This window comes from Falco biarmicus, chromosome 6, assembly GCF_023638135.1.
Source record: "Falco biarmicus isolate bFalBia1 chromosome 6, bFalBia1.pri, whole genome shotgun sequence".
Classification (NCBI taxonomy): Eukaryota; Metazoa; Chordata; class Aves; order Falconiformes; family Falconidae; genus Falco; species Falco biarmicus.
In genome coordinates, this window is record NC_079293.1 from 64466224 (window position 1) to 64493411 (window position 27188).

The 27188-nt window shown below is 43.0% G+C and overlaps 1 protein-coding gene across 2 annotated transcripts in view; it reads left to right on the plus strand.

Moving 5' to 3' along the window:
- Positions 1-391: 391 nt before the first annotated feature.
- The window catches only part of FYN (FYN proto-oncogene, Src family tyrosine kinase), a 143490-nt gene continuing 116693 nt past the window's right edge, over positions 392-27188 (plus strand). The window contains exon 1 of one of the 2 annotated variants that reach the window (XM_056342803.1): positions 392-787. The gene's annotated coding sequence lies outside the window, so the exon portion shown is untranslated. The remainder of the gene's footprint in view (positions 788-27188) is intronic. The other variant, XM_056342806.1, reaches the window with a different exon arrangement.

Genomic DNA, 27188 nt, shown 5'->3' on the forward strand with positions numbered 1-27188 from the left:
GGGCGCGGAGCAGCGCGCATCCCTCCGGCGGTGGCAGCGGCCGGCCGCGACCCCTCCGTGGGCCGGCCACCCCTCCGCTCCTTCCCTCCCGGCCGCTTCGCCCTCGGCTCCTCCAGCCCCGGGCAGCCTCTCGCACGGCCCTGCCGGGACCCCGGGGGCCGCCCGCAGCAGCTGCCGCTACCCGGGGGCGGCGGCCAGGCGCTGCCCTCCCCGCGGCCGCGGCCAGCAGGCGCCGAGGGGCCGCCTCGGCCGCCCCGCCTCCCCCGCCACCTGCCAATCAGGACGGCGGCAGCTGCCGGCCGCACCTCGCCATAGGCCGGCGGCGCTGCCAGTTTGCGGCCGCCTCCGCGGAGGGGCGCGGCGGGCGGGGGGAGGCGGCTGCCGGCTTCGGGCGGGCGAGCGGGGCCGGGCGGCGGCGGCGCTGCGGTTGCGCCATCTGTCAGGAGCCCTGGTGGGAGGGGAGCGCCCGAGCCGCGCTCACCCGGGCGGAGCGGAACGGAGCGGAGGCAAGGCGGCGGCGGCAGCAGCAGCGGCAGAGCGGAGAGCCCGTGCGAGCTCATCCCTGCTCGGGCTGCGGCTCTTCCGCCGCACGAAGCCGCCGCCTCCGCGCCCGGCCGGGGCTCGGCGCAGCGCGTCTGCCCGCGGGGAGAGGCAGCGGCGCCCGGAGCGGCGCCCCTCGCTGCGGCCGGGCGGGCGGGAGCAGCGGGCGGAGGAGCGGAGCGAGGAGGATGTGAGTGCGGCGGCGCCGCCCCGGCCCCGCGCTGCGCTGAGCTGAGCCGAGCCTCAGGTAACGGAGGGGCCGGAGCCCGCCGCGCCGCCGCCGCCCGGGGGGAGCGGGAGCGGGGGCGGGGGGTGGATGCTGCGGCGCGTTTGTTTCCTTTGTGCGCCCGGGCGGTGATGGGGTGCGGGGGCTGCCGGGGAGGGGAGGCGGCCGCGCTGCTGCGGGTATCCCCCACGCACCCCCCAGCCCCGCCGCCGCCTGCCCCGCCGGCCGCGGCCTGCAGCGCGGGGAGGGCCGGTGCCGCGGCGGGCGCTGCGCCCCTGCGTGCCCGGGGGTCTCCCGTGTCCCCCGCCCCCGCGGCCGCCGGCCGGGGAGGGGAGAGGGGACGCAGCACAGGGCTGTATTTGTTGTCGCCGAACTGCGAAAAAGGGGAGGGGGGAAGTAAATAAAAAGACCTTCTTCCCCTGAAATAAATCGTATAGGATTTGCGCGTCTGTGACAAAGGCCTCTTTCAGGGAAGAAAAGAAGGGACGCACAAAATGCCCAAGGGTGGTAGGATGTGAAAAGAGGCTTGTTTCTTGTCTTTCCCCTAGAGCCTCTCTGTGCCTCCCCAGATGAGGCCGCTGATCTGGTGCCAACTCCTTCCCAGCCACATTTTAGATAAGCGAGAGGTACCAAAGGCCACACCGCGGGTGCCAGCGTCCTGCTGCGCCTGCAGAGCTGCGCTGTACGTGTCGCCCGACCGCCCGAGCGACGCTCCGTTCAGTCTCCGCTTCCCTGGGAACGCGCCTCGGTTCTGCCCTGTGTGGCTTCTGCGTGTGTGCTGGGAGAGGGCTGGGGAGGGAAGGGGGTCACTTTGTGAAAACAAGACCAAGGTACTGTGGTCCATTCGACAGTGATGGGGAGGGCAGGGCTGAGCTGGTGCTGGAGGAGAAGGTTTAGGCTGAGTGGAAAGCAGTCCTCTGCAGTCGTTCATCATCACTGATATGCTCCGATTCTTAAAATGCTGAATAACAAGTGGGAATGGACCAGGCTTTTGAAATGCGTGCACAGGACTGGGAACGCCTTTGGGACCTTGTCATTTTCCTCCTTGTGTACAACCTCCTTAACTCCCACATCCTTCCTTCCACCATCCCTGCAACTGTAACACTTTCCAGTATCTCTTCACCACACCCCCATTTTTTTTTTTTTTTTAATTCTTGATATGTTTTTAACTAGCGTTCTGTGGCTAAAGCTTAGAACAATTGCAGGTGAAGATCTGTTTGTTTATATGCTGGTGGAGGAAGTGTTTTCACTAGGGTTGACTTCTCTGATCTCACATGAGGAGGAACAGTAAGCTAAAGGGACACTGTCAACTTGAAATCCGGAGAATGTGCATGATGAATGGAGAGCTGTGTCCAATATTACACCCACCGTTGAGTTCCCTGCTGGAGATCTATGGTTTTTATAAGCATGTCTTCTGACTGTGTGGGTTTGTCATGCAGTGAAGGAGTAAAAACACACTTCAAACAAAGTTCTGTTCAGTGAACAAAGGAGGCAAGAAGAAAAATACCAGAGTGGGAAGGGAGGGAAGACAGTATCTCCAACTTCCCAGTTACATCCATTGCAGCCACCGCTTGACCCAGTGGGAAACTGGAAGGGAGAGAAGGTGTTTTTACAATTGAACATTTACTTGGTATCAGTAAAGTGGAAAGGTTGTTACTTTACCCCCAGTGATACAGGGGTTTTCAGCACCTTCATGTACAGGCTTAGAAAATTGGTAACACTTGATGAAGGTCAGTAGATCAGTGCCTTCTCACATATTTTTTTAAGACCAGTTTTAAGAGAATGTCTTGGGGGCGGGGGGAAACAAACAAAAAACAATGGCTCCTTCTTAAGCCTTTTTTACCCCACAAAGCTGTGATTTCAATGAAAAAGAGAAAGGAAGATTGCCTAATTAATGCCTTCAAAAGTTGTACTTTATTGGTAGCAGGCTGCAGATTTCTCTTAGTTTGTTGAAACGTTCAGGTGCTTCTTAGAGGGTGCCTGTAAGCCTGCTGCTTCTCCACCTCTAACAAATTACTGCCTCATCTACATGGCTCATCTTTGGCAAAAATAAGAATTTCCAGTATGAGGTTGTGTAATGGTAGGCTACTGGCTGTGGTGTTTTGTGGTTTAGGCTTCAGGCATGTTGTTTCAGAAATTCTGTGTTGCCTGCTGGTAGAAGATGTAGTGGCATGAAATACCAGTTAAGTATAAAACCTGAGCAGGCTTCTCTGGGAATTGTTTTGATGATGAATAAATACATGTCTTCAGTGAGGGATAAACAACTTTGGCGTATGGGCATGGCAGTCAGTGTAAGAAGTGAAGAAGGTGATACAGAGAAGCTGCTTATTAATAACACTCATTTTAAGTACCTTTAAAAGGTAGGACCCATTAACAAATTTCTGTGTCATTTGAGTAAGATAAAGCATTGCTTGGGAACTAGTTATTTTTGAGATACTCTACTAGATTTCACAAGACCTTTAGATGAAATGCCTTGAATAGTGTAATCTAAAATGCATGGGTGGAGACTGATACAGACAGCCATTGGCCCTATGGCTTAGGTGAGTTAAGCTGAATCTGGACATGGTATAGTCTGCACTGAATTTAAGGCACAGTAAAATTGTGGCTAAATGAGTGAAAACTGCCCGGTGCCTTTGTGACGATATAACACTGTAACATCGTATGTCTACAATATCATGTATTTAGTTGTGTTAAGAAAGGCTTAAAGCTGTTGACCACCTTATGCCCAATTACTTTTATTTAACCAGTGTCTTTACTTTGCTGTTTTGTTGCATTATAGTGCTTTTACTTCAGGAAGAGAGTTGGACACATTTTCACGTTTTCCCTTCGGCCTTTTCTCTGGGGCACACGTTAATATTTGATTCAAACTTGTTTTGTAAAGTTCTGCTTAATTCAGTTTGGGCACTACTTTGAATGTATAATAATGGCGTTTGTTTGTGTCATGGACAGCACTTTGTAATTTGCGTTATGGGCAGGTCTGCTGTTGGCAGTGTGTATTGTCAAAGTGACCTTCCTTCCAGAGGGAGAAAACCAACAACTCCTGGCTCTTTCCCACCCCTGCAGCTCCCACAGAAGTGTCTTCACAAGTAATTTTGACCCATTACTCCAAAACCAGGGCTTGAACCCACTAATCTAATTCACCCAAGCAGTCTAATTGAAATCCAGCAGTTAAGGACTCCTTTGGTGACAAAAGGTCTACAGTTTTGTATTATGCAAGTCAGCGACTTGGGGTGAAACCCACAAAAGGGTTTGTGTACTTCAGTGTGAAGCATCCTGAGGCCTTGTTATCAGAGTGATTGCAACCTCTGTGGATCTTGCACCTGTGTAGCTGCTTGCTGCGCCATGCTGAACACACCGTGCGCCTCGGAGCTGCACTCTCAACAGCCAGGGGAGATGCTGCCAGGACCACCCAATGCAAAGTGCCTCAGAAGGAGGTGAAACTCCAGCGCTGTGTCTGCAGCAGGCTGCTGGGTGTCTTACATGGTAAAGTGGCTTGCTCTTAGTACAAAAACCCTAACCTGCTTTTGATAAGATATTAATATTAAAAAAAAAAAAGAAAGAAAAAGAAAAGCTTTGCATTTTGTATTTCGATAGGTGACAAACATGCAGGTGTAGAAGAATCGGGATTTCTAGGTTTTGTATCTCCTCATGGGGTTTGCCCTTAGTGCCTGACTTCTAGACTGAGAAATGACAGATCCAGGTGAAACGTGAAAGGTTTAAGTTGGTTCAGTACATCTGGGAAGTGTGTGATGCTCCTTAAGGAGTGTGTGGGCCTCATTAGCACTGTGCTGTAGGGCAGTCTCACTTATTAACATGCTCAAGCACTGGTTTGGTTTCAGGCAGGTAAGCTGCCTCTCTGTTTGAGAATGGTCAAGTTAAACCTGTCTGCGGGAGATGTCCTTGAGTCTTGAAACTAGAAACAGGCCTGACCATAAGGGAGTTTGCAGCCAAGGAGAAGCGCCCTGTTGTTCCCCTTACGACTGGCTGCAGGAAAACAAAGACATTTTGTAAAGGATTTTCAGAACTTTGCTTCACTTGGAATGGGAACAAAACTGAACAGTATCAGCACTTTTACTGGGGGAAGTGAAAAATAAAATTACTTCAAGTCAATCAAAACATGTCACCTCATCTTGATTCTGACTGGTTTGAATGGTAACTTTGTATGAAAGCACAGATTTCTACTGAAAATATTGGCACCTGTTTGGAACAAAACAGAACCTTTGACATCTTGGCTTTACTGAAGTATAAAATCAGCAACAGTTTTATGGAGCTTTTAGATATGTCTAGAACTAGATTTTCTTGCAGAAAATGACTGTCAGATTTTTCCTGACCAACTCTACTCCTTGTTTACCATGAATTTGAATGAATGTTTTTAATCCAAAAAAGCCATCAAAAAGCTAGCCTGGCAATATCAACTGATTTGAATTAGATGGCTTGAGTGAATTTGTTTGTTTTTTTTAGCAGGGGAGAGGACAGCAAATTAATTTTAAACTTGTTGTCCTTCCCAAAATGCAGCTTCTTTTTTGTATCAAAAATATCCCAATTTGAATGGATCTGCTGATGTTTGTGACAAGGTGATCTGGGGAGAAGTTACTTCATATTTTCCAGCTCAGCATCTCCTGATTCAGGGAAGTCTTGCACCTCTAAAAGGTGCTTGTTCCATGCTATAATTTCCAAGAGTATCTGTGAGTAATAATCCTACTTGTTTAAGCTAGTAACCTAAATTCTTAGAGCAAGTTAGTTGATGTTCCTCACATTGAGACATGGTTTATACAAGACAGCTGCAATGTGAAAATGTTTTGATGGGAACAGAGGTCACCCCTCTGCTTATTTATTTTATCTTATTTTGGTGGGGTTTTAGGAGTCAGAAATGACTGGATGCCTTTTCTAGCCCACGAAAATTCTTTGTCCCATCCTGCTTTATGTACTCTGTGGCTACAACCAGAAAGGAGGCATGCTGAGAAGCGGCTGTTGACTGATGTGCTCAGTGCCTTGAAGTATGAAGCAGCCCAGTCAGAGCTCCTCGAAGGAGCCAGAGCTGCTTTTAATAGTATCAGACCCTGTGTTGTGAAAGCAGTTACCGGGCTGTCCCCACAAGACATAGCCCTGTGGTCAGCGGCACTATCAGCAGCCAGCCCTGAACAAAGGCTCTACCTTGAGTATAGCTTTGCTTCACAGCTCTTGGGGTGGCCTGGGGAGGAGCTGCCTCCCATCCTTGATGCTGCCTTGCAACAGTTCTGAGAGCTCTAAAAGACAGATAAATATCTAAAGCCTTGGCTGTTTAACGGCTGTAACAATCTGTTTTTACCTAAAATTGAGGCCTTCGGGCAAAATGTACCATCAGTACCGAAGCTTCCAGAAACACTGGGAAAATGTTTTATTCACCAAAGCTATGTCACTCTCAGTGGTGAATTTGGAAAGTGTTTTGAAGCTGAAAGTGGTGGTAATGGCACCAGCACAACATATGAAAAAGCAAAGAAATACCTGGAGTGGAGGGTCCTTGAACAGATCAAGCTGAAGCAGGCAGAGGAAGCTGTGTGCGCGTGTGTGTGTGTGTATATTTGCTTTAATAGCTTGGTACCACTTAAACTTGCAGTTAACTCTTGTTTTTGCAATTTTTGGAGGAGGAAGGAGGAAACCTCAAACGATTGACTTGACTTGGATGAAATATCTTCTCTGTTTGTCCTTTTCCTCTTGGCTCCAGTTTTCCCATGTTAACAGATTTGACAAAAATAGTTCTCGAGCCTTTTTGGTGTAGTCCAAGGTGAAAATGTTATTGCCAGATAATTCTTATCTTGTCCTCAGTTTGCTATATGAATCTATACAGAGAAGTTAAACAGGATATGAGAATGAAGATTAATATTAAATACCCATTCAGGTTTTTTTTAAGAAAAAAATTTTTGTTCCATTAGAGTTCTATAATGGTGATATCTGGTAGTTCCTAGCATCCCTTTTCTTTACAATTTCTATTACTTGTGTGGGTTTTTTAAACAAATGTTAACATTCATTTGAAGGCTTTTTATTGTATTAATAAAGACCTTCCAACCTCCCTTGTTTTAGAACAACCTGTGTGTGAAAGAGCACTTTACACAACATTGATCTTTGACTTGCAGCTGTACCACTTACAAAAGAAGCAACTCTGAAGGTTTTCCTGGCATGACTTTGAATATCACGTAGTTCCTATCTTGGCTTCTGATATCAGTGTACAGATATTGTTGATTTTTTTTTAATTTATTTTATTTTTGCCACTGTCTTGTTTTTTTCCCTTTTGTACCTGACCTTTAAACTCAGAATTGCCCTGGGCTTTTTAATTGAAGTTGATGTTCTTGCTCAAAATAATTGGGAAGACTTGTTGCTGGTTAGTTCAGAAATTCTCTAAGCCCGAAGCCATGACAGCATACTGCGTTGCAGCATCGTGCCGGGAGATGAAAGCACTGGCACCTAGCTGGAGCTGAGATTAGCAGCAACGTTGGTGAACAACTTTGTGTCAGCTCTGGGCTGTCGATGAGGCACACAGTAAGAGTGCTCACAAACTTTTTCTCTCTTTTTTTAGCCCATACAAACTTTACAACAATATTAATGAAGGATGTAGCTATCTCTGTATCAAATGACATCCTGTGACTCCAGGGGCTGTGTTAACTGTCAAAAAAACCAAAACACAAACCAAACCCCCAAAAAACCAACAAAAAACAGCAGAAGCTTGTATGTTACTTTCTAACTTCTGGACTTCTATCACTTCTCCACAGAAGTATTTTTCTTCTTCTGGGATAACTTAATCCCATACCTGGTCATTTCTTAGGCCTTGGTGTAAGACCAGCTGATATCCCTGTTTGGAAGATGGTGATGGTTGCATCCTACAGCCAGCTGCTTTAACCCCAGGGGGAGGAGACCAGGTGTAAGAGAAAGCAGCTCTCATGTTAAAGAATATTTGTTTGTTCTTGGGACTGGGTTTTTCTTTGTGGATGGCCTCTCACTGGGAAGCAATGATGTATTTTCTTCCAGGAGAAAAAAAAAAGAGCATCTCTAAGACTCAGAATGAAAACCTTTATTGTCTGACTAGGCTGTTAGGCTGTTTCTTGTCTTAAACACTGAGCATTTACATATAGTTTATTTTTGGTGGTAAAATTAATGACCTTTTGCATGTTTTTAGACTCCTCTGTGGACAGGTCCTCCTGCACATTGTCACTATATGCTAATAATGTTTGAAAATGGGCAGGTCTGAATAATAAGGATACAGAGAGGGCGCCCATATACAGTAAGGTTTTTTGTCTGAAAACCAGTAAAAGTGCCCGTTCTGTTGCCTGTCTGCCTTCCTGGGAAGCAACTGAAAACTTCTAAATTTCCTTCTGGCATTTGGCTATAAGATAGCCAATAGAACATGAAATCTCTGGTTGTTATCACCCTGGGCAACATTTGAATTGATGATTTCAGCAAGAGACGTTCTAGGTCCCATTTCCAAATTCATTGATAATGCTTTGTTGGTTTCACCATTCAAGAAGGAATTGAACTATTTAAAGTGAATCCTTTGAATAGCACAGTATCTGAGGTCATTCATGATTTTCAATTAAAGCCTTTAGCCATATACAGGTCTTTTGTTCAAGAATTAAGTTCTCCATGTGTCTTTGAGTGGTCAGTGTTCTTATATTTGTAAGACTTCATACTTTAGACTGATGAGGAGAAATAGTAACTGGATTTTTATTTTATTTTTCATTTTTTAATCTCTTTTCAATCTTACTCAGAAAGACTGAGGCAAACCACCTTTAAAAGAAAGAAAAAATCAAACGCATGTATTTAATGCAACTCCTTCTATTAGTATAATTACTATTGAAAAACTTTGTAAGTCCATCAGTGTACAGAAGCTGGCAAGCTGAAGAGCCAGATTTAACTCTCAGTGTAACAGGCTGTATGCTCTCCAAAAAACATACGTAGTGTTTGCTTCAGTTTCTTTTGACCACTTCTCTAGGAGTTTCCCTTTTGTAGGAAATGTAATGAACCCAGAAGTTTGGCTGAGAAGAGAGCTGCTGAATGATGTGACCTTGTGGAGGAAACATCCCTTACATCTGAAGGTCAAAAATGACCTTGTATGCATTGGGAGAGGTAGAAGATGAGCATTGACCATCTTTCTTGCTTAGGGCAGCATTACTGACATGCTTAAAAACTGCGGAACTCCTTGTCCTAATGTACAAGTGGGCCTGCCAAAAAGGAACAAAAAAGGCTACAGACAAAAAGTGTGCAGGGAAGACTGTGTCCCTCTTCCTCCTCCTCAGTCGTTGCAGGCAGGATGGGGAAAGCATTGGTTTGCAATACTTGATGACTTGACATTAAGGGCAATTTGCTGCTAGTCCTATGAAAGGTTTAAAACCTTTTTTCATTTATAGGCCTTTTTTTTAAAAATTGTTGGCTTGCTCTGGCACCTGTGATTCAGTGACCTCTTTAAGGGTGAGGTGACCTTGTCTCTGCTCTTGCTACATTTTCAGCAAGTCTTAATTTGAACTGTTGTAAGGGTACCTTGTTTGGGTGGTTGTTTTTTTCTGTTTCCTCCCCATGCAAAAGGGTTCATTCTGCTTTATGAAGCTGACTGCGTAGCTGTAGGTGTTAGACAAGTCAGCCAAATTTTGCTTTTGTGGTCAACTCTTCCATGATTTGCCATGTAAGTTTGTGTCTTACAGAAGATAGTTGCCATCCTCTTAGAGCTTACGTGGCACAGCCAGACTGCTGAGAATAATCTGGACCTGAATGTGGATGGTGGGTCAAAAAAGCATTGCTTTGGTTTTACTTCCTTGGGTAGAGCAGGCCTCAGCGTCGGGATATGTCAGCATGGCACCATGCCGAGGTGGACAGAAGAGCTCGTGTGTGAGCGTCAGGACAGCCCCAGCAGCCCAGGAGGAGCATCATGCTGATGTGCCTGCACTGCTTCCAGGAGCATCATGATGTGTTCATAGTTGTTGTGAGTGTATCTGTGCAGCAATGCATGATGCTGTAGAGGCTATGTTTTACTTTTTGACACAAAAAAAGAAGAAACATGAGAGTGATGACCTGAAAGAGTAGATTAATTAGATGAATGTTCATTTTCATGGCACCAAAGACTACTCAAACTAGCTTTTAAAAAATTGCTGCTAAATTTACAACTAATCTTCTATTTATTTATTTATTTATCTATTTATTTATTAATTTTTAACATTATCTGCCCTGCTGAAGAAGAACGATTATGTTCCTTGGGAAGTCCATCCATGACAGCTACCTAATAAAAAGACTTCAACTGTATGCAGCATTTGTTTTCAATCCTCCTCTTTTAAAGAAGGATCTAATCGACATTCAAATTATGTCACCATGAGAGTGGGAGAGTACTTGATGACTGAGACTTTTTCAAAGTAAACTGGTTTAGAGGGCTTGTTGTCTCAAATTTGATTTTGAAGTGTTAATACATTTCTGTGGATTTCTTAGAGCCACTGGACCATTGTTAACATTCTCTTCTAAAAGTGAGATATCACAGATCTTAAGAGAATGCAGGTATGAACAACTCTGCAAGGGTAATAAGGTCTGTGTTTGCCAATAATGCAGTCACCACAAACTGCAATAATAAGAATTTCTTCTGTAATCAGCAATACATTGCCACTGTGAGGTATAATTTCTAGGAAAATATCTTGAAAATGGCAGTCAAACCACATTATGTAGATTTACTTTATGATTGTTGGCATGGGAACTTGCTAAACCTGTGTATATTGACAAGTATGTAGCTTTGGACTCTTTCACATCATGCTTTTAAACTAGGGGGGATAAAAAACAAAACTAGTTTTGCATGAAGGAATGATCACCTACAATTTTGGGGTTTTTTTCCCCCTTCCCCAACCATATTGTAGTAATTTATTTTCTGTAACTGATCTCTCTCTAGAGCTAACACACTCCTTTTCTAAAAGTACTTTTTAATAGTTGTTCTATTCTTCTATTACTAGAAGAACTCTTCTACTTTTTAATGGCCCTTCTAACTTCTCTGAGATGAGCTCTTCTTCCTTTTAAAATTGAAACAGAAGAACCTAGGTTTGAAGGGAACTCTAAATCATCTCCCTGAACAAAATAAAGCTAACCTCAAAGGCAGATCTAACTTCAAAGCTGGGGCCTTGTCCAGTCAGATTTTGAGTATCTCTCAGGATCAATTAACAAACCCAGGTCTCTCTCTCTCCTTTGTATGTCAAGTGCTGCAGCACCTTGGTGGCCATGCACTGGACTCACTCCAGTATGTCAATCTTTCTTTTCCCAGGACTCCCAAAACCAGAGCGAGTACTCCAGATGTGGTCTCACAAATGCTGCATAGAGAGGAATAATTACTTTCCTCCACCTGCCAGCTAATTAAATTGCTTATTTGGTGCCAGATCTTCAGTTGCTGTCAGTTGTCTTCACTTCCCTCAAGCTGGGAAGGTGGAAACTCCCCCTTGCAGGGGAATACTTGCAAACTTCTGTATCACCTCAAAAAGAGCTGGAACAGAGATGGCCCTTGGCTTCAATTACATGAAGCAGATGACCAAACCAGTGTTTACATACACAAGACTGCAAAGATTTCCATTTTCCCTGCAGTGGATTTTTGCACCAGACTTTCACGCTGCATACAGCAATATAACCTGAAGCAGTAAGATTGTATCACAGTGATTATTTTGGTAAAACAGCAAAGAAAATGCATAGTAAACAGCATATGCAAAGAGATGTATTGTGTGTATTCTGTTTGTTTTCCTGGCAGTACTTTAGCTATTAGCTAAGTTACCCACTTTAAAGTTAATGTTTGGTAGCAAATAAGAGGACTGAAATAACAGGTGTGCCACCCGGATGAGCCTCTTGGTAGCTATGGGACAATAACCTGTGCTTAAGATTTTATACCCAGAAGGTGTTTCTTCTCCACTAGATTTCTGGGACTCTTATCATTGTGAGTTGCACTATTATAGGGGACTGAAGTACATGTGACTAGCCATAGTCTGTGCTTTTTAAAGGTTTAATCTTCCTACACTGGTTGATCATTATTTTTCATATTCTTTTTTCAAACACACACAAAATGAGAATTTTATGATTAATGGGTTTAAGTACTTAAGTTAATATTTGCCTGAAAAAACCTCCAGAACAATCGGAATACAAGAGAAACCCACAATCATCACTAAACCTGTGCACGTGGGACTTGTCCTGCAGTTGCTCCAGCTTCGAGGAGCGTGCGGCTCACATCACCTAGCTCAGACGTCCTCACACCCCAGTGTGGGAGAGCTGCTGAAGGCATAAATCTTCTGCACGTATATGCCTGCTTTAATGTGTAATATACTAGTATTTAGCTTAGGAAATTCTGGCTCCTGGAAAGGTGGCAAGAGGGCAAAGTGTCTGGGGTGTGGACTGGATAGTGTCTGCTGCTCAGCTGACTGGTGGCAAGGGTGGTGGCTGGCCTGAGCGGTTGCTGTGCCTCAGGAACCTCCTGGGTATGTGGGTCCAACCAAAGAAGAAAGAATTCTTAAAAGCTCAGTGGGTATATAAGGAAGCATTGGTGGAGAGGTGTGAGCTGGGAAGGTGGGCAAGGGAGAGGAATTGTCAGGCTTTTTCTTGGTTTTCTTTTTCCTGTCAGTATTCGTCCCCACCAGGGAACTTCTTCAAAGCCTTCCTTTGTACTCTGGCTATTGCCACCACAGTTTTAGCTCCTGTGATTTTTCTTTGGGTATTTGGCCACCAGAGGCTCTTTCAGAGGTCCCTCTTTCACCTGTTTTGTTTCCATAACCCTGCTTACAGCACTCCCGTCTTCATGCTTCTTTACACCAGTCGTCTTTGTTACTCACCTTCCTTGCCTTGCCCGCAAATCCTCTCGTCTCCCAACACAAATGAGCTGTTTATCCCTGAGCTAATGAGTGTTCACAAAGCTCTGATCATAATGCTGCAGAACTACTTATGTTCATGGTGATTAAAAAAGAAAAAGATGGATTATTTTTTGCCCTTCCCTAGAGAATTAGTTGTATATTTTCACTCCGTACAGTTGTCGTCGTAGGTTGAGTTGACTGGTGCTTAGAGGTGAGCAAGATGCCCTACCTGGTACAGAAAGGGACCTTGGGTTACACAGCTTGTTCAGGTTACCCAGGCATCATTGTGTAGCAGAAGGATCGTGTGCAAGAGCTATACCAAAGTGGAAGGTTACTATTAAACTGGTCATGTGGAAAAATGTGGAGTTTTGCCTGTTGACATTCACCCCTGGGACGCCTCAGGGACACAAACCGTCCCCAGGTGCTGTTGGCAGTGCCTGAGAACAACTCCAACCATGGCTGCTCAGATGAGGTTGACCACCTTGAGGGGGGTGCATGCTTCTATTTGTTTGCTTTTAATTTAGGAAGAAACTAGGTCACTTGGTGCCGTATGTAAGCTCTCAAAGGGGAAAAGGTGAGAATGTAAAGCATCTTGAATTTTTGTTCCAGTTTTGATATAAGTCATGTGAAAACCTCACCAGCTTTCTGGTGTTTGGTGGCAGCATGAGTAAAATAGTTCCAGTGGGAAGATGAGGGGGATGTATATCAGCTCATACTTAATATTTGCTTAAACTGGTTATGCAAGATAACTTAGGTTATTGTTACCAAACTAGAGAAGTTGCAAAAGGTGTTCTTCTCCAAAAAAAGTGTGTAATGTATATTATATTGGTAGAAACTCCAGGAGATGAGGCAACAGCACTGAGCACAGGAGATCAGTACCTACTCCAGACAATGCCAGCACCTTCAGTCTGCTGCATCCTGTCCCTGACCACTCATTTGAGTAAAACCTGGACGGTGGCAGGACTGGAAGCAAGTGTTACCAACCCCAAATTTTTAAATATTGCAGTGGTTCTGGAGGAGAGGAAGAGGCTGGAATTTGGAGCTGAAGGTGTTACATGAGTTCATCGGGTCACCAAGGTTCAGTGCAGTCTGGTAGGAGCTGCCACAGCAAGTCTCTAAGGTTGTGGTCTTTTTCTCATGGAATAAATGTGTATGTGCTTTTTAACACCTTCTGATTAAATCTAGGATATATAAGTCATGTTGGAGATTGGTTCCACCAGTGGAACTTGGGTATTTTTAATACATGTATTTTGATCGCCCTATCTGGAAGATAGTTGGTAGAGTCGATTTGTGGCTAATATATGCTGGTTTGAAATTGCTGGTACATAGAAGGGTGTAAGAGAATATGATCCTTAAAAATGTTCTGTTTTCTTCTTCTGTTAATGTTGGCAGATGTTTCCAAGCAATACACTGACTTCTTTGTACATCATTTTTAATGCCTCTGGCAAAAAAATATTAAAGAAGCAAAGGCCTCTATAAAAGGAATGGTAAGAGCTGGGGCATTGCTCAGTATGAGGCACTTGAGGCCATCCCACTGTGGTGTTCAGGAGAAGTAAGTAATTTAAAATTACTTTCTCTCCTCTGTTTTGCAACACTTAAAACATCAGTAGTGCTGCCCAAACACACAAGCCCACCAACTCTCTCCCCAGCCAAATCATACCCTCATGAAGATGTGAATGCTTTCCAGGATAGCTGACCTTGGGCTGTTCAGGCACACCCGCTGCCTGTGCACGATATGTGTATGAACCAAAAATGTCAGAAATGGCCCTTTTACATTATAAATGTGAGTCAGATTCCCAGATTTCCCCCCCCATCATCTTGTGAATTTATTTTCTCGCAAGCTGTGGTGGATTACTGCTTGAAAAGCAGCTTCTTAGTTTTTGACCCTAAGCACATAACATACTGACTGCTCTTTCGAGGTGGCTTCTTATTCCCTCTGGTTCTATGTTGTAGGAATTTCTAAGTGTCACTCTTGTCAAGACTTAATTTTTAGTAGCTTAAAAACAATTATCACATTTGCTAAAGAGGCAAAGGAAGGGATACAATGTATTAAAACAAAACAAAAAAGGGGTAAGGAGGGTCTCAAATAGCTTAATCACTAAACCTTAATTTTGCAAATTACCTGAGTATGTGCCATGTGCTTGGATTAGAGGCATAGTACATGCTGTTGCCTGTATATGTAGATAACTGGGTTTGAATAGATTTTTCTTTGGGTTTTGGGTTTTTCTAGGGGAGTCCGATAACACATTAAAGAAGAAATCTGACCCTTTTTTGACTCAAGGGGAGTGAGACCTGGATGACCTTTTACTACTCAGCAGTGGCTAAGCCCTGAAACTCAGCTTAAACCTTCTTGGCAGTTCTTCTTGATTTTTTAAATTTTTTTTTCTTTACCTGATGTTCACAAGAAACTGCTAACCTAATTTTGGTATTCCTGTGAGATCTCACCTATGATGAGTTGCCAAAATTCTCAAAATAAATTTTAAGTTCCTTGTTGGCACCTTTGGATTGGGTTTCTTTGCTTCAGTTTTTTAATACCATTTCATTTTTTCCCTAGGTACAAATTTTCTTTCTTTAGGAACAATATTTATCGAACAAATTAAGCTTAATAATTTGAAGTAGAATTAATTCTTCATGTCTAGATGATGAATACTTGAAGATATGTGCCACTTTTATGGCTTCCTGAAACTATACCTGCATTCTTCTGTCCCTCTTGCTGTAGTGTGAGAGACCACACAATACAGTTGACTGCATATTGCAGAATATTAAAGAGTATAGTAGATTTTTTTTATATGGAAAAGAAATAAATGTTAAAAGCATAGGATTTTGTATATTCTGGATTTCCTGTAGGCATAAGCCTTACACAGTTCATTCACTTGTCCCTCAAACTTGGAGCCTTTTGATCTCTGAGTAAGTTTGAAGGTGGCTGTGAATGATCTTCATGACTGACTGTTTTTTCAGGAGAGGCAGACATACCAAGGAGACATACTTTTAGCCCTCCTGGAGGGATCAAGCTTGGTGCTCATGGATGTCAGGCGGCTGAGTGCTGCCAAACCAAGTCAGCACATTATGTTTTGCTTGACTAGCCGTATCTCTTCCCTCATCACTTTGGGGTGTCAGCAGACATGGAAAAAAAGAGTGGGTGAAAGGGAAGGCTCAAAGATCCAGGACTAGAAAGTAAGGGGGAGAACAAGAAGGCACATCCACAGGAAACAAAGCTTTGTTGGCCCAGTGATTACAACTTGGTATTTAAATTCAGTGACCCTTATTTTAGGAAGTCCAAAATTAGTCGCTCAATACCTGAAGTAGCAATTTTTAAATTTTTTTATTTTCTTTTTTTTGTTGTTAAATGCAGAATCTATGTTAATAGACCTATTTATCAGGCTTTTATAGAACAAAAGTAACCCAAGCCGCTTGAACATGCAATGCTTAATAGAGGATTTTAAAACCTGATAGCCAGTTTGCCTTCTAGGCATACCCAGCAATCTCCCAGACTTGCTTTACCACCCAGTCATAGCATTTTGGTGACATGACTTGACTGCATCTGCATCTGAGTAATGTTCCTCCTGAAGTCTGTTGGAAAAATGGTTGACTTGTGTGTAACCAGAAATAATGCCTCACTGTATTTAAATTTGTGTGAGTAATATGCAGAATATGTAAAAGTCATTTTCAATCTCTTTTTTCCTAGGAACAGGGATTTTTAACAGGCTAAAAATGAAGTTTAATTTGTATCTCTTTCATTCTCCGTTCAGGAACTGTGTGCCTGGGTCCTTTAAGGTCTGGCCTGTCTGATTTCAGCGACAATTATGGGAACTACTTGGTATAAGAGAAATTTGGGGCTGAAGAGAGAAGAAAGGGGAGCAGTCAAAACTTTCCATTCTTTTTCTAGGCTGAGACTTCTGTCTCTGCATTTTAATCTAGCAGTTTTGACTAGGGACAGCCCTTTCTTCTGAGAGTGTCAGGCTCTGACTTTTCATATTTGTTCTGCATTTTCAACAGCAGCAAAAGGTACCAGTCAACATGCTGCTTTTTTCTTTATTTCTTCTTCAAGATAAATGCATCCTCTAGAAAAAAAGAAGGAAGGAGGAGTGGGGGGAGAAGAAGAAACCTGTTGCTGCCATTCTTGGTGGCTGAGAAACTTGGTGGGTTTGGGGAGTTCCTGTTAAACATCGGATGACTTGTCAGTTTTGTTAGCCATCTTCTCTTTTCAGTTTTTGTGGGTAAGCATACTGTATTAGTTCTCATTGAGTAGGGCTGGACAGATTGTGCCACTTGGCTTAATTTGATATTTTCTTTTATTAAACTGATACAGTGAAAGGGATTTATCTGCCCGTGTGAGGGTTCTAATAGATATATTCAAGATTTGACAGTGCTTTTAAAATTATTTTTTAATGTGGTTTTTATGTTACTTTTCTGTTTTAATGTGTTACTGGTCTCACCTTGCCCTTCTGCCAGAGGCTGCTGCCCTTGTACACGTGATGAGCTAGCGTTTTTCTGTGCAGAGCTCTGAGTCAGACCCTTATAGTTACACTGAGGCATGGTTTGTGTTGGTTTTACTCTCCTGTTACATACAGGAGCCTGTGAGAGAGCAGAAGGGCTGTGTCTGCCTGTTGCAGGCTGCTCACGCCTGGGGAGCTTGCTCAGACTGGGTTGTTGGCCCTGGTCTTGGTGAAAAGGGTAAAAGGGAGTGTGGGGGTTTGTCCATCTGTCCACACTGCTGTTCCTGGAGTACCTGGGCTGACATTACGAAGGCATCCTGACAGCTGCAGGCTGGCTGAGCTGCAGGCAGTTATGGTGCGGACATCTAACCTCACCACGGAGATGATGACACCCTAAACTCCAGTAGGTTTAGCTGTGCCTGCTCACAACTGGCACAACCCCTTCTTTTCTTCCCAGTCATCTTCACCTGAACTGCTACACAGAAGTGTCTAGAAGGAAATATTGTGTATGTAGTAATTTGGTTTTGTTATCTTCCCTGTGTTATATATTTGTGTGGGCTGCTAATACATGCCCAGAACTGATCATTTCACAGCTACTTCAGAGAGTTAGGAGCTTGCAGTTGCAATAGTCCTGCTGCTTTTGAGAGAGACTTGCCACACTACTGTTAAAGGAGAGTGAAGTGCTTGGAGATGTGTCATTCCTAAAGTATTGCCAATACTTCTATACTAATAACCTAGTGCTTCTGTAAGGGAAATTGGTTTTCCTAAGTACTGGTATGGCAAAGAATAGTCTTTTATTGCTCAGTTACAAACATGTGCCCGCAGCTTTCTGGTTGCTATTAGTGTGTGTACATCAGCAATGTTCTGTAATGGGTGCTAAGTGGGAGGAGTGCCTGCCCATAATCTCTACCAAGTATCTCACTTGGCTTTTTGCAGTGCCTGTATCCAGTACTGCCATAACATGTATGCATTTAAATCAGCATTGACTCAGGCTAGGCCTTAAACCACAAAGCACACGGGCATGTTGAAATAAGGGCGGGCGAGCGCAAGGTGAGGTTTTATGAATCTGCTTTTCTGAGAATGGTTCCAGAGGGTGGCACAAAGTTGTGCGCCGTAGAAACTTAGGATGAGGAGGGATCTCAAATCACTCCTGCCTTAATGGTATAAGTTGAGACATGGTGAGCACAGGTTATTACTGAATCTCAGAGAGTTCAAGGGAAGAGCATCTCCAACATACCTAGCTGCTCTCTTCTACGCTTCAGTCATTGGAGAGCTTCTTCTATCCGGCTGACATCAGTATTCATACGCATCTCTATTATCTTCAGCGTATGTTAAGAAACAGAAGACTGAAAGGGCACAGGCCCTGAAAGCCTGTGTGTAATTCCTGCCTGCATTACTTCTGCTAGTAAACTACAGTCACTTTGAGCAAAACTTGGCTCTTTGTAAAAGCCTTCTCCATCTTTCAAGGCTGCTCAGGTACTCCGTTCCCATTCTCTCTCCTTTTTAATTGACTTGACTGATTTCTCTAGCCTCTCTGCATAGGCCACAGCAGGGAAAAGACTTTCAAGCAGGTTGAGGAAGAAGTGGATTCCAGAGTCTGGTTTGTCTGATCTAGAGGTAATTGAAATGAGGACTTGAGTTCTTCCCTTCTGGTCATAGCAACAACCCATGAAATCTGTTGGTAAATGAAGTGCTGTGTACCTCCCTGCCCTCCCTCTCAGTTCTGGTTAGCACAGAGGTAGAAGCAGCAGCAGCGTGAAGTTTCCAGTTTCTCCCTGAGCTTAAAAAGGAGAGGCTGTGCATCAGCCTGCTGATTAATCATGGGCACTCATGTGATGAAAATTTCTCAGGGGATGGGAAAGGTTAGTTTGCTTTTAACAATCTTAAAATAGCCTCATTTCAAAGAACGTTTCCATGATTACTTTTTTTCCTTAAGTCAAGGATGCGTAAGTGCTTGCAGCGTTAGTGTGTGTGTATTATACTCTGCGTTTTAATTGCATGGTGTTATCCTGGGCTTTTCAGCTGAGAAGATCTCCATGTCCTTCAGTATACCCATGAGCAGACAGAGACAGTAATGGGAGAGATTGGCTTCTGCCAAATCACAGCTTCATCTGTCACAGGAGCTGGGAGGTGCCACATGAAGGAGGTGGGGATGTTTGTAGGAAGGAAAAAGCAAGGATCTGCTAGGCACCTGGGAAAGAAAATCCACTTAAGCACATGCCATTACAACAAATGACTTACTTTGCTGTGTAGCTGCGCTGATAGACTGTGGGGTGACTGGAGAAGTGTCAAGTGCGTGCAACTGCAAAGGAAGTCAATGGACTCATTGCTGTGAGTGTACTGCATAGTCAGGCCTGGGTTGTCTCAAACTGGGCACCTAAATAAAGACCACTTTTGAATTTATCTTCTCTTTGTGATAAAGTGCCAATAATACTCCTGGTGTCTTAAGACACTATAAAAAATGCATGTTTTGTGAGGGAAAGCTCAGGCGCTGAGCAGTGCGGGGACCCATGAGTGAACTGGTTGTGTCTTCAGAGCAGGCTAGGAAGGGTACTCTGTGAAATGACGGTGAATGTCAAAAAGAAAAAAAAAAGTATTAAATGACTACATTGAATAAGCACCAGCCATTTTAGGCACTGAAGGAGACCATGCTCTTAAGGAAAACATTCTGTATGATCATATAATTAAGAACTTCATCACAGTGAAGTCACAGGCAGGTTGGGGGTGGGCAGGTGGCACAACCAGTAACAGCTCTGGAAAGTCTAGTGTTTGTGTGCTTAACCTTAATATTTTTGTCATGCAAATATGTGTAATTGATCTTCAAATATGAATCTGCAGTGGGATGAGGGGGAGTGGAAGCTAAGGAGTGAAGCTTTATATTGTTCAGGTTTTGAAGCAGCACACTCGATAACTGGAGAGGTCTCGCCGTGAACTGGTGTTGCAAGTCAGCACATGTGAACCACACTAATTTGCTGTTGCCTGCAGTGCTTGTGGCAAAGATGACAAACCAGCCTTTGTGTGAGTGAGAAACAAGAAAGATACAAATGCAGAACGGAAATTCAGTGCTGTTGGGACTGTAGGCGTTTGCAGGCTCCTCATCTCTGTTCCTGTGGGTGGGACAGTGTTGTACGTGGTGGTGGAGGGGAACGGTCTGAGCCACGGGTCGGCTTTGAGGCACCCGAGTGGATTAGAGACAGTGTGTTTTATAAAGTGTGAGGAAACCTGGCACCCTGGAGGATCTTACAACCCGGACTTCTGTTGTTCTAACTATCTGACTCATACTGTGTGGTTTTGGGTGACTTTTTCTTCTTTTAAGCAGTAATAGGAGTCTGGTCTGTGCCATGCTAAGAGCTCTTCAGGTCTTGAAGAATGTGAATCAGCTCTCTGTGCATATATATTAAACCTTAGAATGTGAAGCAGCTCTTTATAGATATATATTAAACTTTACTGTCCTTTACAGGTAACACAAAGCAGAGTCAGAATATAAACAAGTGATCCCGTGTCTGTCAGCACTGTTACTCTGTTTTATTTTAAACCTAATTATACTTGAAATGTGTAGGGGATATTGAGAACTTGACTTTTGGCACTTACCAGCACAATCTTAATTAACCATCACCACCCCTTTTCATGCGTTGCTGTGAAGCGTTCCAGTCCTATGGTTTCACTTCCCTCGTCTCATTTGACAGTTAATACTCTCAGGTTAATTTTTCTTAACTTTGTAACCTAGTCTATCTTATGTTTACAAATAAGTGGTAAAACACTTCTCAAAACTGTTTGGAGGTCACCCCTGCATGCCAAAGCACAAACTCATCAAGTCATTGTCATCCTTTTCTGACTCAGCAAGAGACTTCAGGGAAATATATAAATCTCCGGAGTGCTTGCAATGGGTGTGATAAGATATTATGAAATGCACTTGTGCTGGTAAGTGAGATTATAGGATGCACAGAACACATGCAAGGAAGAAACTACGTATGACTTTTACTTGCTAAATGAGATGTTTGTAAATGAACCCTTTGTTACATGTGAACTGAAATTTCCTCATCATATGTACTGACAGAGTGCAAGGAAATATAAGGCATAAAGGCAGCACCTGAGCAACTGGTAATGAGGCAGTCAGAAAAATTTTGTATATATGAATAGGAAGGAAAGCTAAGTTCTTTGTGGTTTTTGAAAAATTATGGTTTTCAGTGTCAAAATGGCTTTTTAAATTGAATGTGACAGGCTTATTTTATTATCAGATAGATATTGTATCACTTATATTAATAATATAAAAATAACAATATATATAACAATAAATATTATCAGACAGAGTTCTGAAAAGTTATTAATTATGTTCCTTTTTTTTGTTGTTGTTTTATTTTGTTTTGTTACTACCACCTCGGCTTTTAGAGGAAATGAGGAGAATTTGTTAGAGGAGGTTATGGGAGAGAAGGAGAAAAGATCTTGTTTGGCAATTGACATTTGTTTGAAGTAAAAATATTTTTAAAACCACAAAATAGCATTTTATTCATATAATCCCTGATATGCTTACATAAGCTGCTTGTGAGTTATAATAAAAAAAGGAGGGGGAAAAATCCTGAAAAGCCCTTGGTCAGAAGTATTTGGACACCTGATGAAACACTTTAAGGTGTCTAAAGAAAATTAAAAAAAAAAACCACAAACCCCAATCATTTCCTGTGCCCATTAACATTATTGTATTAATAAAAGCTGGTTCAGTGCCCATACTCATACTGCATGTCCCCAACATGATGTTGATGACATTTTGAGCGAGGTGGGTAAACATTGATACTGTGCTCTGAGAAAAGGTTACATAAAAGCCTTTTGATGGAAATAGGATTCGCAATTTTGGTTTTGCTTCTTTAAACAGAAAAAAACAGGTCAGGTGTGTCTGTGAGAGGTTTTCTTCTTTGCGCTTAATGGAGCTAAGTAAACAAGGTCATAAGTGCTATATGTGTATCAAAGAGGTTTTGTATCATTGTTTCTAGACTTAAGTATATGTGTATTTATTTTAGAATATGCTCATATTCTTTAACATAGAAATAGTAAGAGGGTCTGCAAAACGTGATGCTGCTTGTGGTTGTAGCTTTAAGAAAAATCCATCTGTATTTCAGGACACAAGCGGCCAAGAGCGTACACTGAACTTACTGAATTGGAAGTGCCATATCCTGTGACTGGTTTCCTGTGGTCTCCAGAGGACAGTGGTCTTTTCCATTGTCATTTTGTCTGTCAATGTAAAATAGAGATTATCTGCAGTCTGCCATTTCCTCTTCTCCCTCCCTGTTTCTTTCTGGGGAGAGGGGGAAAGAAATTATCCCTCTGGCTCATGCAGATGTTAGCGCTGCAGGGAGCTTCTCTCACTCCAGCTGCAGGAAGCATTTCCCAAATGGACTGTACGGCCCTTTGGTCTTAATTCTGTCTTTTTGCTTGTTTTTATTTAAGCTTGTTAGCGTGCTGGTTTTGTGCTGACACATTTACTTCCCTGCAATAGTGTATGTTTGTGGAGAAATAGTCGTTTCGTGATTCATTTTGGAGGCACTCATCTGTTAAAACAGCATGTGAAGGAAAAAATATTCAATTAAAAAAATGTATGAAATGCAGCTCTAGTCCACTTGCCTCAGAGTCCAGGAGAGATGCCTTTAAGCAAGATTACAATAGTACACATTGTATTACTATGTGACCAAAGCATCTGTGCCACGAAAACACTGTGGAAGGGCAATAGATGCCCATGGTGTTGAGGGTTTTGCTTCCTTAATAATCGAAATTGTCTGCCATCTGTTATTTTATTAAGACTGCTTTCATGCTACCTGTGGAGCTCAATGAAGCCCAGTTTCAGTCTTGTTGTGTCTCAATGAAAATCCTCCTTGCAAAACACTGATGGAGCCTGCTAGGAGAAAATGCCACATCTACATGATTTCCAAACACTTTTAAGGATTTAAAGGAGATATTTCAATTTACCTGTATCTTCTTGCCCTCTCCCTCAGCAGTCCACTTTCTGTGACACCAATGTCCTGTTTCCAGTCCCAAAAATTGCACCAACCTGGGCAAGTTGAAGTATCTGTCAGCTGCTCAGCTGGAGATGGCAGGGAGCAAACCGGAGTGAAAAGTCTTTTGAGTTTGTCTTCAGGGAAAAAGTGGTTAGTGGAACAATCTGGGGAGATGTTGCTTGTCCTGTTCAGTCTTTGAAGAAAAAGTACTATTTATCCACAAAGGGAGACATCTTAACACGAACCACAAGCCCAGCTAAAGTAACCAGTGTTTGCAGGTTTTTGTTCCACTTAATTTTTCCTGTGCTTACTTGCAAGAAAATTGCATTTTAGTACTATATCTCCTGATCTTTAGAGCTCACAGAAAGCTGTAAAGTGCAAGGCTTCATACTTGCTAATGAAAAGGACAGTAAAGGAATTGTGAACCCTCCTGTGAACATGCTCAAGTCAGGAAATAGGCAGTGAGGAGGAAGGCGCAGGTTCTTGCAAACTAATGTTTAAGTGGATTGGTATTGTAGACTTTGCAAGGAGTGAAGAAATGAAGACTCACTGACAAAGACTTAGTAGAAATGACGTGTTTTCAGTATTTCCTTTTCTGTGCTGCTTTCCTGCCACCCTCAGTGGAGGCTGTTTATTTGTTTGGGAACAAACCCTGTTTCTTGTACTTGAGGTGGACTGGTCCTGTCTGGGAGATCATAGCTTCATCCAGCCTTCTTTTTGAAAGAGAGCAGCACTCCAGAGTTATACTTTCCTAAAGTAAAGGAGAAAGAGCAGCAGTATCCAGGTGGGCTTTCTTCCCAGCTTCAGTGTGTGTTACAGGGAGCTGGGGGGAAAAGAGCTGCCTGAAAGTGCTCTTAAGCAGAGTGTGCAGGCAGCAGATCGCAAGCAAGCCTGGGAGTTTAAGTGGGCATCTGTCAGACTGTGGGTAAGGTGAGGAAAAGTATATGGGTGTGGGTTTTGGTGGTTGGGTTTTTTTGTTTGTTTGTTTAATAAAGGTTGAGAAAAGGTTCTAGGGAGGAGTTGGTGGAGACATAAAATACAGCCAGGACAGGAAAAAGTCTACAGAAGGCAGAAATGCTGAAGCTAAAGCAAAAAGCATAGCTTTGAACTATGCAACAACCCTGTAAAGTACTGTGTAATACAGATGAGAGTGGGCTGAAGCAAAGAAGTCAAAAGAAGTTTTTTACAAAACCACCATAGGTGCTGTATGTTCATTGACCAGAAAGCTGCTCGATTGTGTTATTAAATGCAGTAATACACATTTTGGTATTTCAAAATGTGCCTGCTTGGCATGTGGCAGGGCAGAGCTTTTATGTTTAAACTGGGTTGACCTTAAAGAGTGGGACAATGGTTTTTTGCATTGTCTATCCCAGTCTAAGCATGAGGCTAGTGAGAGAGGTGAAGATGCTGAAATGCAGAAATGCTGAACCAAGCTGAGGATGCAGCAGCTCAGAACAACAGGCATGGAGATGACTGCAGGCAGAAGGAGAATACGAGCCCTTGGAGCAGGACTGACCTGGGGAGAGGGAAGTGGGAGGGAGGTTAACGTCTTGTTCAAGTTGTAAATCTGTTTGACAACTTATTCCTACACATACCTTGGCTTTATCGCACACGTATGTTTGCAGTGTGAATACTTGCAAGTACATTGACAAATACACTTGATGGAGGGCTAGGAGAGTTGGCAGCAGAAGTTTCAACTGGTGGGAGAAAATATGAGAAATTTTATTTGGGAGATGCAAATTGAATGTGGTACAGAGAGCAAAAGTTGCTGTACAAAGGATTTTACTGGGGTCTGCCTGGAAGAGTAAAAGGAAAAAAAAAAAAAGAACAAAAGAGAACATTAAAAAAAACATTTAAAAAAAAAGAAAAAAAGTGTTTTGGTGAAGTGTGAGGGAAGAGATTTAGGCAGTGAAAGAATATCTGAGTTCAAGCCTAGAAGTCAGATGAGACTTGCTCAAGCTGTTGTAGTGGTTTTTCAAGACAAGTTATGGGAGAGAGATGATGACAGGCAGGTGTAGTGCTGCTGGCTGGAGAGAGATGTGGGGGTTCTCACTGTGGGGAGCAGGAGACAGCCTCCTTTCTCCTGCTGTCTGCAAGACAGCAGCTCTTCAGGGAATGGGAGAAACCCAGGACTTCTGGGGCTGCGGCTTCTTGGGGCAGGGAATCTGATGAAGCTAACAGGAGATGCACTTTAAGTCGCAGTTTCACAAACCAATGCATAAGCTGTCTTTGAAGAGGCAGACACCGCTGCAGAAGGCAGTCATCTCCCCTGTCCATCTGAAGCAGAGAGGAGGCTTTGGCTTCCAAGGAAATTTTGCCAGCCGCAGTGATGGTGGAGTTGTTGTGTGTTTCCCTCTGTGAAAGGGATGAAGTTATGTGAAGGTGAAGAGCAAGTTATGCTGTGCTGAACCAGAACTGCCAGCCAGGTGCCATGGTGATTTACATAGGAGTTACTCAGGTTAAGACGAGATGGCAACCTCTCTGTCTGCTGGTCCGTGTGTACACATGGTAAAATGTCAGAACACTTCTGTGTATTTTTAACTAGCTTGGAGTGGGGGATGTACTGGCTTAGGACTCCTGTGTTTGTTCTCAATTGCTTCATGTGGTTTTTTTTTGCCTTTCTTGGATTAACATCTGGAGGGAGTGGTTTTTTTGCATTTTAGGTTTGGGTTTTGTTTTTTTTTAAAGGCTGTGGTCTGCAGCAGAGGGGAGGAGGCAGTGAATAGTGGGATGGAATGGGAGACAACTGGAGATGCATTTAGCCATACAAACACCCATCTGCCCGTCTCCTTTAGGAAAGCAAGCATAATGGCAGTAAAAGACACTTTCCTTTAATCCGTTTCTCTACGCCTTTATCTCAAGATAAACTGCAATTCAAAGTGCCAAATAAAGGAGTTGCATAAAGGGCAGCTATTGCCATACCCTGGACCATGGTGTGCAGTGCAATAGGAAACTCCAGCGAACCTGGAAATCGTAGTGAAGAAATGGGACAAATGTTCAAAAATGCTCTTAATTAACTTGCATTATCAGTAACTGCACTGAGTTGGTTTCTCATTTAAATTTTCAATCCAGAGCTCATTCTGACTGGAGTATTTCATCATTACTGCTGCAATTTAGCCTTTGCAATTGGGACACTTCAAAAATGATGGGCTTCCCTATCTAAGAAAAAGCTGCACCAAGTTCTGACTTTGAAAGCTTAAAACTCATTCTGATATAAATGAGAAAAGTGTAGCTTTGCCATCAACCTTACTTTTTTTGAGAAAGTTAGGAGGTTTTCATATTTATTTAGATAGTGATGTTTTAAAATTTGCATACAGTTCTTTGAAATTCCACCTTTTGTTGCTGCAAATGTCATTTTTAGTTCGAAATGAAAAATGATAAATACTTTTCCAGAAGTCTGGAGCTCAAGGATTAATGTGGTTGAACTAGTTAAATGTTAAATCTATTCAAAGTAAAACTGCATGAAGACTGCAAATGTTCTTGCATGCAAGTAAATCCTTTTTATATTGAGTCTGGTTTGCTAAAGATGTAACTGCTCTGCCAGCTTGTTCTGTACAGATAAGTTATGTATGCTATAGGCACTCTATCTTAGGGTGCTATATTTGTTGTCCCCATTAATGCTAAGCTGAGATTGCAGTTTAATTCTCTTTGTGTTGAAATGGGAATCAGCCTTTTTTAATGGAAGTGAAGATGATGTAGAACACAGTATATTTTATACATAGGCTTCATATCCTTGATGGGTAGAAACAAAAGTTTCTAAAGTAAATTACATGGACCACAATATTTCTCTCGTCGCCTTCAAGTACATATCTCTTCAGACTTCATCTGATAAGAGTCCTCACTCAGTGGGCTTTAGTTGAACTTGGTTACATCTGTGAGATGGAAGTATGGCACATCCCAACACCATCTCCTTGTACTAGTAAGTGCTGTTGAAACTTATCAAATGACTGAGAAGTCTTAATTCTGTCCCTTGATTTAGCAGACTGGCTATCCATGCCCTTGGATCTAGTTTTAAATGGGAAGGTTTTGCAAAACGGTGGTCAGGATGATGTTTTTATTTCACCTGACTTATATGTATCGGAGCATAAAACACAGCAGAAGAGCTGCCTTGGTATTCTGAGTTCAAGTACTCACAAGTTGGAAAGTGAAAAGCATTTACGCTGGGACAAGTTTCAATGTCCTG